The sequence below is a fragment of the Mesoplodon mirus genome (genome assembly GCF_964341445.2).
Source record: "Mesoplodon mirus genome assembly, chromosome: 3".
NCBI classification, from domain to species: Eukaryota; Metazoa; Chordata; class Mammalia; order Artiodactyla; family Ziphiidae; genus Mesoplodon; species Mesoplodon mirus.
In genome coordinates, this window is record NC_138978.1 from 167,953,303 (window position 1) to 167,966,993 (window position 13,691).

Here is a 13,691-nt window from a genome sequence, read left to right on the forward strand (position 1 = left end):
GATTATAAGAGACTACTACAAACACCTATATGCCAATAAAATGGACAACCATGAAGAAATGAATGAATTATTGGAAAGCTACAATTTTCTAATACTGAAGCAGGAAGAATTAGAAAATATAAACAGACCTATCACAAGTAATGAAATTGAAACCGTAATTTAAAATCTTCCAACCAACAAAAGTCCAGAACCAGATGGCTTCACAGGTGAATTCTATCAAACATTTAGAGACGAGCTAACACCCATCCTTCTCAAACTCTTCCAAAAAATTTCAGAGGGAGAAACTCCCAAATTCATTCTACAAAGCCACCATCACCCTGACACCAAACCAGAAAAAGATATCACAAAAACAAAAAATTATACACCAATATCACTGATGAGCATAGATGGGAAAATCCTGAAGAAAATACTAGCAACAGAATACAACAGCACATTAAAAGGATCATACACCATGATCAAGTGGGATTTATCCCAGGGATGCAAGGATTCTTCAATATACGCAAACCAAACAATGTGATACACCACATCAACAAATTAAGGAATAAGAACCATATGATCATCTCAATACATGCAGGAAAAGTTTTGCCAAAACTCAACACTGCTTTTTGTTAAAAATTCTCCCAAAAATGGGCATAGAGGGAACCTCCTCAACATAATAAAGGCCATATATGACAAACCCACAGCAAGCATCATACTCAGTGGTGAAAAACTGAAAGCATTTCCACTAGGATCAGGAACAAGACAAGGATGTCCACTCTCGCCACACATTTTTTTGTTTTTAGTGAATTTATTTATTTATTTATTTTTATTTTTGGCTGCACTAGGTCTTTGTTGCTGCGTGCAGGCTTTCTCTAGTTGCAGTGAGCAGGGGCTACTGTTTGTTGCGGTGCACAGGCTTCTCATTGCGGTGGCTTATCTTGTTGCAGAGCACAGGCTCTAGGGGCATGGGCTTTGGTAGTTGTGGCATGTGGGCTCAGTAGTTGTGGCTCAAGAGCACAGGCTCAGTAGTTGTGGCACAAGGGCTTAGTTGTCCCTGGCATACGGGATCTTCCCAGACCAGGGTTTGAACCCATGTCCCCTGCATTGGCAGGCGGATTCTTAACCACTGTGCCACCAGGGAAGTCCCCACTCTTGCCACTCTTATTCAACATAGCTTTGGAGGTCCTAGCCACAGCAATCAGAGAAGAAAAAGAAATAAAAGGAATACAAATTGAAAAAGAAGAAATAAAGCTGTCACTATTTGCCAATGACATGATACTGTACACAGAAATTCCTAAAGATGCCACCAAAAAATGACTAGAACTAATCAGTGAATTTGGCAAGGTTGCAGGATACAAAATTAATGCACAGAAATCCCTGGCATTCCTATGCACAAACAATGAAAAATCAGAAAGAGAAATTAAGGAAACACTCCCATTTACCACTGAAACAAAAGGAATGAAATACCTAGGAATAAACCTACCTAAGGAGGTGAAAGACTTGTACTCAGAAAACTATAAAACACTTATGAAAGAAATCAAAGAGGACTTCTCTGGTGGCGCAGTGGTTAAGAATCCGCCTGTCAATGCAGGGGACACAGGTTCGAGCTCTGGTCTGGGAAGATCCCACATGTTACAGAGCAACTAAGTCTGTGCACCACAACTACTGAGCTTGAGCTCTAGAGCCCATGAGCCAAAACCACTGAGCCTGCGCCTAGAGCCTGTGTGCAACTACTGAAGCCCATGTGCCTAGAGCCTGTGCTCCGCAACAAGAGAAGCCACCGCAATGAGAAGCCCACGCACCACAACAAATAGTAGCCCTTGCTCGCTGCAACTAGAGAAAGCCCGCATGCAGCAACGAAGACCCAACACAGCCAAAAATAAATAAATAAATAAATAAATTTTTTATAAAAGAAATAAAAGATGACATAAACAGATGGAGAAATATACCATGTTCTCAGATTGGAAGAATCTATTTTGTGAAAATAATTATACTACCCAAAGCAATCTACAGATTCAGTGCAATCCCTATCAAACTACCAATGGCATTATTCACAGATTTAGGACAAAATAATCCTATAATTCGTATGGAAACACAAAAGACCCCGAATAGCCAAAGCAAAATTGAGAAAGAAAAACGAAGTTGGAAGAATCAGGCTCCTTGACTTCAAACTATACCACAAAGCTACAGTAATCAAGACAGTATGGTACTGGCACAAAAACAGAAATACAGATCAATCGTACAGGATAGAATGCCCAGAGATAAACCCATGGACATATGGGCACCTAATTTATGACAAAGGAGACAAGAACATACAATGGAGAAAAGACAGCCTCTTCAGTAAGTGATGCTGGGAAAACTGGACAGCTACATGTAAAAGAATGAAATTAGAACACGACCCAACACCATACACAAAAATAAACTCCAAATGGATTAAAGATTTAAATGTAAGACCACACACTATAAAACTTTTAGAAGAAAACATAGGAAAAACACACTTTGACATAAGCCACAGCAAGATATTTTTTGACCCACCTCCTAGAGTAACAGAAATAAAAACAAAAATAAACAAATGGGCCTCAATGAAACTTAAAAGCTTTTGCACAGCAAAGGAAACCATAAACAAGATGAAAAGATAACCCTCAGAATGGGAGGATATATTTTCAACTGAAACAACAGACAAAGGATTAATCTCCAAAATATACAAACAGCTCATGGAGCTCAACATCAAAAAAACAAACAATCCAGGTAAAAATGCGCAGAAGACCTAAATAGGCATTTCACCAAGCAAGACATGCAGATGGCCAAGAGGCACATAAAAAGATGTTCAACATCACTAATTATTAGAGAAATGTAAATCAAAACTACAATGAGGTATCACCTCACACCTGTCAGAATGGCCATTATCAAAAAAAGCTAGAAACAATAAATGCTGGAAAGGGTGTGGTGAAAAGGGAACCCTCCTACACTGTTGGTGGGAAAGTAAATTGATACAACCACTATGGAAAACAGAATGGAGGTTCCTTAAAAAACTAAAAATAGAACTATCATATGACCCAGCAATCCCACTACTGGGCATATACCCAGAGAAAACCATAATTCAAAAAGAGAAACGCAGGGCCTTTGTATGGAAGTATTATGGCAGCACCATAGCACTGGTGGAGGATGAGGAACAGGTGAAAATTACTGCAGTTCTCTCAGGATCTCTTGGGGGAGCTCCGCTGCCCCCCTGCCAACCCATTGGACTACAGCACTGCTTCTTCAAAGTGTTTAGAGGAGAATCCTTGAGCCTGTTGGAGAGGCAGCAGTGGTGAGATGACCCATTCAATCTCCTGACTGGAGCATCAAACTCTGGCAGCTGACATTCTGGAGTTGTTGGCGAGGAGAAGATTAGTGGTCTTGACATTCACCATGTAAATGACAGGATCTAGGGGCTCCAGCTGGGTGTCAGGCCTGTGCCTCTAAGGTGGGAGAGCCGAGTTCAGGACATTGGACCACCAGAGAGCTCCTGGCCCCACATAATATCAATTGGCAAGAGCTCTCCCTGAGGTCTCCATCTCAGTGCTAAGACCCAGCTCCACTCAACGACTAGCAAGCTCCAGTGCTGGACACCCCATGCCAAATAACTAGCAAGACAGGAACACAATCCCACCCATTAGCAGAGAGGCTGGCTAAAATCATAATAAGTTCACAGACACCCCAAAACACACGACTGAATGTGGTCTTGCCCACCAGAAAGACAAGATCCAGCCTCATGCACTAGTCCCCTCCGCCAGAAAGCCTACACAACACACTGAACCAACCTTACCCACTGGGGGCAGACACCAAAAACAATGGGAACTATGAATGTGCAAACTGCGAAAAGGAGACCCCAAACACAGTAAGTTAAGCAAAATGAGAAGACAGAGAAATACGCAGCAGATGAAGAAGCAAAGTAAAAACCCACCAGCCCAAACAAATAAAGAGGAAATAGGCAGTCTACCTGAAAAAGAATTCAGAGTATTGATAGTAAAGATGATCCAAAATCTTGGAAATAGAATAGAGAAAATACAAGAAATGTTTAACAAGGACGTAGAAGAACTAAAGGGCAAACAAATGATGATGAACAACACAGTAGATGAAATTAAAAATACTCTAGAAGGAATCAATAGCAGAATAACTGAGGCAGAAGAACGGATAAGTGACCTGGAAGATAAAATAGTGGAAATAACTACCAAAGAGCACAATAAAGAAAAAGAATGAAAAGAATTGAGGAGAGCCTCAGAGACCTCTGGGACAACATTAAACGCACCAACATTTGAATTATAGGGGTCCCAGAAGAAGAGAAAAAGAAAGGGACTGAAAAATATTTGAAGAGATTATAGTTGGAAACTTCCCTAATATGGGAAAGGAAATAGTCAATCAAGTCCAGAAAGCGCAGAGGGTCCCATACAGAATAAATCCAGGGAGAAACATGCCAAGACACATATTAATCAAACTATCAACAATAAAATACAAAGAAAAAATATTAAAAGCAGCAAGGGAAAAGCAACAAATAACATACAAGGGAATGCCATTAAGGTTGTCAGCTGATTTTTCAGCAGAAACACTGCAAGCCAGGTGGGAGTGGCAGGACAAATTTAGGTGATGAAAGGGAAAAATCTACAACCAAGATTACTCTACCCAGTAAGGATCTCATTCAGATGAGAAATTAAAACCCTTACAGGGCTTCCCTGGTGGCGCAGTGGTTGGGAGTCCGCCTGCCGATGCAGGGGACACGGGTTCGTGCCCCGGTCCGGGAGGATCCCACATGCCGCGGAGCGGCTGGGCCCGTGAGCCATGGCTGCTGGGCCTGTGCGTCCGGAGCCTGTGCTCCGCAACGGGAGAGGCCACAACAGTGAGGGGCCCGCGTACCGCAAAAAAAAAAAAAAAAAAACAACAAAAAAAACCCTTACAGACAAGCAAAGCTAAGAGAATTCAGCACCACCAAACCAGCTTTACAACAAATGCTAAAGGAACTTCTCTAGGCAGGAAACACAAGAGAAGGAAAAGAACTACAAAAACAAACCCAAAACAATTAAGAAAATGGTAATAGGAACATACATATCGATAACTACCTTAAATGTAAATGGATTAAATGCTCCAACCAAAAGACATAGACTGGCTGAATGGATACAAAAACAAGACCTGTATATAAGCTGTCTACAAGAGACCTAATTCAGACCTATGGACACATACAGACGGAAAGTGAAGGGATGGAAAAAGATATTCCATACAAATGGAAATCAAAAGAAAGCTGGAGTAGCAATTCTCATATCAGACAAAATAGACTTTAAATTAAAGACTACTAGAAGAGACAAAGAAGGACACTACATAATGATCAAGGGATCAATCCAAGAAGAAGATATAACAATGGTAAGTATTTATGCACCCAGCATAGGAGCATTTCAATACATTAGGCAAATGCTAACAGCCATAAAAGGGGAAATCAACAGTAACACAATCATAGTAGGGGACTTTAACACCCCACTTTCACCAATGGACAGATCATCCAAAGTGAAAATAACTAAGAACACACAAGCTTTAAATAACACATTAAACAAGATGGACTTAATTGATTTTTTTTTCAGTTTTTAAAAGGAAGACTTATTCGACAAGTTTCACTTAGCGCAATACACCTAAAAGGAAAATCACAATACAGTGAAAAGATTTAAATCAAGGCCTCAGAATTTCGTACAAACACCAAGACCAAAATCCTAAACTACTGGTATTGCGTCTCAAATTTTCCCCATTAACTTAAAAAAAAGCTTAAACTTACATGCCATAGAGGTTATTAAATGAAACTAGAATTAATAAACATGCCAAATGTTTCACTTTTAATTGTAGACACAGCTCCTATATTGAGTTTTACAAAAAAGCATGTCTTTCAACAATGCATCCAAACAGTGTTCAATGTAATGTGGTGTAAGCAACATTTAACATAATTCAACTGCTTTAACCTAAATAAACCTACTGCTTAAATACATCCTACAATATAACTAACTTGAGAAAAGCTGAAAATTATTTAACGGTAATAGATTACTCAACCTAGTTACATCCTAAATGAATGTTTGTGTTAAAAAATACTGAAACTTGTCTTTAAAACAATCCTGATTTCCACTTAGAGTAAGCATAAATCACAATCTTGTATTGCAAAACTGTTAAAACTTAAGTTTTATTTTTCTTTTAAAAAATGTTGACCAAGAGTCAGTGATCAGAATCAATTACAGTTCCCATCCACCACTCATACTGGACATGCTAGACATCCCTCCCATTCCATTCACTCCCATAGACGCTCGGCTTCCACTACTGTAGTAGCTTCTGTTCACTGCTCCTTGGCTGCCTATGCAGTGTTTGATTGAAAATCACTGGAGTTTTCCTGTAAAACTTGGTCATATCCACTCATGCTGCTCTGGCCACCATAGCCACCTCCATAACGACCACTCAGCTGCTGGCTGGCTGGGCCGCCATAACTGGACTGGTTTGACAAGCCCATGCCTCCCATCATTTGGCTACCATAAACACCACCGCTTGCTCCTGCTGTAGAATTCAAGAAGAGTTCTACATATCTGTGTTGCATATTTGCTTTGTCTTTTGCCATAGCTGTCACAGCATCTTCATGAATTGAAAACTTGACATCTGCTTCACCATTTGCTCTGTCATCAGGACCAATTTCAATATGTACTCTCACAGGGTTGAGTGGTGAAAAAAAATTATAAGTGTCATTCTCAGTAGTTCTGTAAGGTAATCCCTGCATGTGTACACAGTGTCCTGTTGTGCTCTGGAAAGTAGAGCCACCATCCCCATATCTGTGATCTGACATTCCTGAAAAACAATTATTGTTGTATAGTTATCCAAATCTATCTGACCCAAATCCATAGCCATCACTATAGATATTATAATCATCATAGCCTCCATAACCTCCACCATAAGCACCATGCCTCATCCTTTCAAAGCCAGCTCCTCTTCCAATGCTGTTATACCCTCTGCCAGCCCCAGGTCTGTCATAGGGACCTGGCCACTGCATGGGCATAAGTTTTCATGGTGGATCATAGTGAGTTCTAACTTCAACTCGACTGCTCTTAAAGATTTCAATATACCTGTGCCCTATTCTTTCCTTGTGTTTCTTTAGAGCCTTTTTAGCTATTTCCTGTGAAGCAAACTGCACGAAGGCCTCCCCCATACTGCTCCCCTGGAAGTCCACCAGCAATGTTATCCCATTTGGCACAATTTCCAACCCTGAGAAGAACTGAACAATTTCTTCCTTGCTACATCCAAAGGGGAGTCCTCTAAGCCATACAAAACCATCACTGGCTGTGTCAGGACTATTTGGACGAGTATGCTTCAACACTCAATCCATTTCAACGTTGTTTGACTTGAATACTTCAACATACCTGTGTCCCATAGTTTCTCTGTCTTTTTTCAGGGCAAATTTGACTTCATCTTCTGATTCAAGTTCAACTAAATCCTCGCCACTCGGTCTGCCTTCTCTGGTGTAGATGAAACGAATAACTTGAGCCCCATTTTGAATTTTGCAGTCAGAAAATAACCGCTGCACTTCGTCGGCCAAGCAAGACCAAGACAAGCCCCAGACCTTCACCACGAATCCCTCGCCACCTTCGGTGCCCAACATCAACGTCTCTTAGGGGGTCCTGGCATCAAAACAGACTCCACACACAACTTCAGCACGGCTGAGAAGAAAATCAATTGATATTTATAAGACATTCCATCCAAAAACAGAATACACTTCCTTCTCAAGTGCTCATGGAACATTCTCCAGGATAGATCATATCTTGGGTCACAAATCAAGCCTTGGTAAATTTAAGAAAATTGAAATCCTATCAAGTACCTTTTCTGACCACAATGCTATGAAACTAGATATCAATTACAGGAAAAAAACTGTAAAAAAATACAAACACATGAAGGCTAAACAATATGCTACTAAATAACCAAGAGATCACTGAAGAAATCAAAGAGGAAATCAAAAAATACCTAGAAACAAATGACAATGAAAACACCATGACCCAAAATCTACGGGATGCAGCAAAAGCAGTTCTAAGGGGAAGATTACAACAATACAATCCTATCTCAAGAAACAAGAAAAATCTCAAATAAACAACCTAACCTTACAACTAAAGCAATTAGAGAACAAAGAACAAAAAAATTCCAGAGTTAGCAGAAGGAAAGAAATCATAAAGATCAGATCAGAAATAAATGAAAAAGAAATGAAGCAAATGATAGCAAAGATCAATAAAACAAAAAGCTGGTTCTTTGAGATGATAAACAAAATTAATAAACCATTAGCCAGAATCATCAAGAAAAAAAGGGAGAAGACTCAAATCAACAAATTAAAAATGTAAAAGGAGAAGTAACAACTGACACTGCAGAAATACAAAGGATCATAGGAGACTACTACAAGCAACTATATGCCAATACAATAGACAACGTGGAAGAAATGGACAAATTCTTAGAAAAGCACAACCTTCTGAGACTGAACCAGAAAGAAATAGAAAATTTAAACAGACCAATCACAAGCACTGAAATTGAAACTGTGATTGAAAATCTTCCAACAAACAAAAGCCCAGGACCAGATGGCTTCAAAGGCAAATTCTATCAAACATTTAGAGAAGAGCTAACACCTATCATTCTCAAACTCTTACAAAATATAGCAAAGGGAGGAACACTCCCAAACTCATTCTAAGATGTCACCATCACCCTGATACCAAAACCAGACAAAGATGTCACAAAGAAAGGAAACTACAGGCCAGTATCACTGATGAACATAGGTGCAAAAATCCTCAATAAAATACTAGCAAACAGAATCCAACAGCACATTAAAATAATCATACACCATGATCAACTGAGGTTTACCCCAGGAATGCAAGGATTCTTCAATATACGCAAATCAATCAATGTGATAAAACATATTAACAAATTGAAGAACAAAAACCATATGGTCATCTCAACAGATGCACAGAAAGCTCTTGACAAAATTCAACACCCATTTATGATAAAAACCCTCCAGAAAGTAGGCATAGAGGGAACTTACCTCAACATAATAAAGGCCATATATGACAAACCCACAGCCAACATCATTCTCAGTGGTGAAAAACTGAAACCATTTCCACTAAGATCAGGAACAAGACAAGGTTGCCCACTCTCACCGTTATTATTCAACATGGTTTTGGAAGTTTTAGCTACAGCAATCAGAGAAAAAGAAGAAATAAAAGGAATCCAAATCAGAAAAGAAGAAGTAAAACTGTCACTGTTTGCAGATGACATGATACTATATAAAGAGAATCCTAAAGATGCTTCCAGAAAACTACTAGAGCTAATCAATGAATTTGGTAAAGTAGCAGGATACAAAATTAATGCACAGAAATCTCTTGCATTCCTATACACTAATGATGAAGAATCTGAAAGACAAATTACGGAAACACTTCCCATTTACCACTGCAACAAAAAGAATAAAATACCTAGGAATAAACCTATCTAAGGAGACAAAAGACCTGTATGCAGAAAACTATAAGACACTGATGAAAGAAATTAAAGATGATACAAACAGATGGAGAGATATACCATGTTCTTGGATTGGAAGAATCAACCTGTGAAAAGAACTATACTACCCAAAGCAATCTACAGATTCAACACAATCCCTATCAAACTACCACTGGCAATTTTCACAGAACTAGAACAAAAAATTTCACAATTTGTATGGAAACACAAAAGACCCCAAATAGCCAAAGCAATCTTCAGAAAGAAGAAAGGAGCTGCAGGAATCAGCCTTCCTGACTTCAGACTATACTACAAAGCTACAGTAATCAAGACAGTATGGTACTGGCACAAAAACAGAAATATGGATCAATGGAACAGGACAGAAAGCCCAGAGATAAACCCACAGATATATGTTCCCCTTATCTTTGATAAAGGAGGTAAGAACATACACTGGAGAAAAGACAGCCTCTTCAATAAGTGATGCTGGGAAAACTGGACAGCTACATGTAAAAGAATGAAATTAGAACACTCCCTAACACCATATACAAAAATAAACTCCAAATGGATTAAAGACTGAAATGTGTGGCCAGACACTATAAATCTCTTAGAGGAAAACATAGGCAGAACACCCTATGACATAAATCACAGCAAGTTCCTTTTTGACCCACCTCCTAGAGAAATGGAAATAAAAACAAAAAGAAACAAATGGGACCTAATGAAACTTAAAATCTTCTGCACAGCAAAGTAAACCATAAAGAAGATGAAAAGACAACCCTCAGAATGGGAGAATATATTTGCAAACAAAGCAACTGACAAAGGATTAATCTCCAAAATATGCAAACAGTTCATGGAGCTCAATATAAAAACACAAACAACCCAATCCAAAAATGGGCAGAAGACTTAAATAGACATTTCTCCAAAGAAAATATACAGATTGCCAGCAAACACATAAAGGGGTGCTCAACATCACTAATTTTTAGAGAAATACAAATCAAAACTACAATGAGGTATCACCTCACACCTGTCAGAATGGTCGTTATTGAAAAATCTACAAACAATAAATGCTGGAGATGGTGTGGAGCAAAGGGAACCCTCTTGCACTGTTGGTGGGAATGTAGATTGATACAGCCACTATGGAAAACAGTATGGTGGTTCCTTAAAAAACTAAAAATAGAACTACCATATACTGGACATACACCCTGAGAAAACCATAATTCAAAAAGAGTCATGTACCACAATATTCATTGAAGCACTATTTACAATAGCCAGGACATGGAAGCAACCTAAGTGTCCATCGACAGATGAATGGATAAAGGAGATGTGGCACATATGTACAATGGAATATTACTCAGCCATAAAAAGAAATGAAATTGAGTTATCTGTCGTGAGGTGGATGTTCCTAGAGTCTGTCATACAGAGTGAAGTAAGTCAGAAAGAGAAAAACAAATACCATATGCTAACACATATATATGGAATCTAAAAAAAAAAATGTTACTGATGAACCTAGTTGCAGGGCAGAAATAAAGAGGTAAACATAGAGAATGGACTTGATGACATGGGGTGGCAGGGCGAAGCTGGCGTGAAGTGAGAGTAGCATTGACATATATATACTACAGAATGTAAAACAGTTGGCTGGTGGGAAGCAGCAGCATAGCACAGGGAGATCGGCTCGGTGCTTTGCAATGACCTAGAGGGGTGGGATAGGGAGGACGGGAGGGACTCTCAAGAGGAAGGGAATATGGGGACATGTCTATGCATACGGTTGATTCACTTTGTTGTGAAACAGAAAGTAACATGGTATTGTGAAGCAATTATACTCCAGTAAAGATCTATTAAAGGGACTCTCCTCATGGCACAGTGGTTAAGAATCCACCTGCCAATGCAGGGGACACAGGTTCAAGCCCTTGTCCGCAAAGATCCCACATGCCGCAGAGCAACTAAGCCCGTGAGCCACAGCTACTGAGCCTGCGTGCCACAACTACTGATGGCCTAGAGCCCGTTCTCCACAAGAGAAGCCCGCACACCTCAACGAAGAGTAACCCCCGCTCACCACAACTAGAGAAAGCCTGCACACAGCAACGAAGACCCAATGCAGCCAAAAATATAAATAAATAAATTTATTTTTTTAAGAAAAAGATCTATTAAAAAAAAAAGATTAGCACAAGAATGTTCATAGCAGCTTATTCATTGTAGCCGCAAACCCGAAACAACCCAAATGTTCATCAATAGGGGAATAAATACACATTGTGGTATATTCATGCAATGGAATACTACTGAGCAATAACAAATAATGAACTATTAATACACATAATAAAATAGATGATTTCAAAAACGTATTGAGAAAAAAAGCTAGACACAAAACACTGCCTACTTTATTATTCCATCTATATGAAGATTTAAAAGATGAAAAATGCATCTATACTGATAAAAATTAGAACAGTTGTTGCCTGGCATTGCTGGGCAGCAGGAGGTGGAAGGGAGAGACTTGAGGGACTTGAATAGAAAGCGGCTGGAGGCACCTTGCTGTGCTGATGGAAACATCCTGTGTTTGTCTTGACTGGGGTGTTTATTACATGAGGGTGTACAATTGTCTTAAATGATCAAACTATACACATAAGATCTGCACATTTTACTGTATGTCAATTATACCTCAATAAAATTAATTAATCAAAACTAGGTTTTGTAAAATTTGAGTGAATTTTTCAAAATTATTGTTTCCAAATTGACCTTATTTACTAATGCACTGAGAAATTAAAAGCACTCAAAAGAGAATTTCTACACATTCCTACTATTATCACATCTACCCAATGTATATATGTGCCCAGATACTGCCTTTCTTCCTGTTTGTAAAAATGAATTATCTGTGCTCCTAAAGCCAACCCCTCCATTTGAGCACTAGATCCCATTCTTTCTCATCTCAACTCATCAAGGACATAACTCTAGTAATTCTCCCCATGCCCTCCTGCACATTAACTCTTCTGTCTCTACTGGATCATTCACACAAGCATAGAAACATGCTCTAAAACATCCCATCCTAAAACAGAGAGAGAGGAGTTGTCCCTTGAGTTGACACTTTCCTCCAGCTCCCACTCTAGTTCTCCACTCTTTTTATAAAAAAACTCTTCAAAAATGTTGACTGTATGCTCTGTTTTATAAGTTCTTTCCATGTATTCTCTTAAACCTACTCCAATCAGTTTTACCACCAATACTCAACTCAAACTGCCTGCCAACATGAACAATAGGCTTTATGTGGCCAAATCCAATGGTCAATTCTCAGTTCATTGATCTCTCTTTTCTCCCTGAATATACTCTTCATTTTCTTTTAGGAATCAGTTTTCCTTTTACCTCATTGGCCGTTCCTCCTTTGTTGGTTCATCTTCCTCAACCTGATCTCTAAATGTTGGGTTTGGCCCTTCCACCTCTTTTCTTCATGTCTAAACTCACTTTCTTGGTGAGTAAGTGGCCACAACCAATCTTATGGCTTAAATATAATTTATATGCTGATAATGCCCAAATTAAAAATATATATATCTCCTCAAGACCCACATCAAGGATCCCACCAAGCCCACAACAATAACTAGTTCCCAGTAGAGCTCAGAAGGAAAGTTGCACGATATACTGAAGAGGAGGAATTACCATATACACAGAAAACACAGCAGTTAAAGGACAATTTGCATTGTCAGAAATCTGGGAAGCATGTTTAGAGTACATTCTACAGGGGTCAGTCCAAGGAAAAAAGTAAGGAAGGATCTGTATGGAAACAACCTAAGTGTCCATTACATATGAATGTATAAAGAAGATGTGGGATACTACTCAGCCATAAAAAAGAATGAAATTTTGCCATTTGCAGCAACATGGATGGACTTGGAAGGTATTATGCAAAGTGAAATAAGTCAGACAGAGAAAGACAAATACTGTATGATATCACTTATATGTGGAATCTAAACACGTACAACAAACAGTGAATAAAAGAAAAAAGAAACAGAATCACCGATATAAGAGAACAAACTAGGGGTTACCAGTGGGGAGTGGGAAGAGGGGAGGGGCAATATAGGGGTAGGGGAAAAGAAAAAAGAGATTATTATGGGATTATATGAAATCATGTGTGTGAAACTTTTGAAAATTGTAAAGCACTATAGAATTTAAAGAATCTTTCATTCAATTAAAAAATTAGGAGAAAATAAGATAGGATCTGGCCA

General features: G+C 38.9%; 1 pseudogene across 1 annotated transcript; it reads right to left on the reverse strand.

Moving 5' to 3' along the window:
• Positions 1–6,236: 6,236 nt before the first annotated feature.
• LOC309800834 (heterogeneous nuclear ribonucleoprotein H-like) lies at positions 6,237–7,630 on the reverse strand (annotated as a pseudogene). Its single transcript has one exon. The product of its transcript is annotated as a heterogeneous nuclear ribonucleoprotein H-like (transcript).
• Positions 7,631–13,691: the final 6,061 nt, after the last annotated feature.